Here is a 779-nt window from a genome sequence, read left to right as displayed (position 1 = left end):
CCCCCGCTGCCAGCTGCCATGGGCCACTGGGTGGCTGGACCCGGAGGTGCGCGTAGGGCCCAGGACCGGAGCCTCAAGCTAGGGAGGGGCAGAGGCTGGGCCTAAGCCCTGGACCCGTCACTTGGCAGGCCTGGGGTTCCCGTCTGAAGGATGAGGACTTGTCTTTAAGGATGACAGTGTGCAGGAAAGGCCATCCACTGCCGCCCCCTGCCCTGGGCACTTAGTGCTCCTCAAACTCCTCACTGCCCTCTCTACTGTCGAGCCTGTCTACTCCTCTGAGGTCCACACTCTGGGCTCCCCAGGACAGGGCTTAGCCAGAAACGGCTGTGGCCCCCTGTCTGGCATGGCAATGTCTCTCTCCACTGTAACCTGTCCTTAGACAATTCGACCATCCAGGTTGGCTTTCTTCACCCCTGCCTTCACCCAAAGGACCTGCCCTCCACCTCTCCAGCCAGGTCCAGGCTCCTCGTTGCACCTCCCCGGTCATGAGCACCCCTTTGCCCTCCCACCCAGGCCCGGCACCCTCCAGCCATCCCAGGACTCTCCTCCTAATCTTGGGCGGCATCTCTGCTGGCTGAGCTGGAGAATTCCGGGATCCAGGCCATACTCCTTAGCAGACAGCCCCATCCTTGGAAGGAGGAACAGGAGAGAGACCGGGGAGGGACTGGGGAGGGGGCCGTTGATGGAAACAAGGTCAAGCCAGAAGCCCTGGGGGTACGGGCTGGAATTGAGGGGAAAGCAGAGGAAGAGGGGCCAGCAGGGAGGTATTTGTGTGGGAG

Source organism: Tupaia chinensis, unplaced genomic scaffold (genome assembly GCF_000334495.1).
Source record: "Tupaia chinensis unplaced genomic scaffold, TupChi_1.0 Scaffold000708_1, whole genome shotgun sequence".
Taxonomy (NCBI): domain Eukaryota; kingdom Metazoa; phylum Chordata; class Mammalia; order Scandentia; family Tupaiidae; genus Tupaia; species Tupaia belangeri.
Note: the sequence above shows the minus strand (reverse complement) of the source record.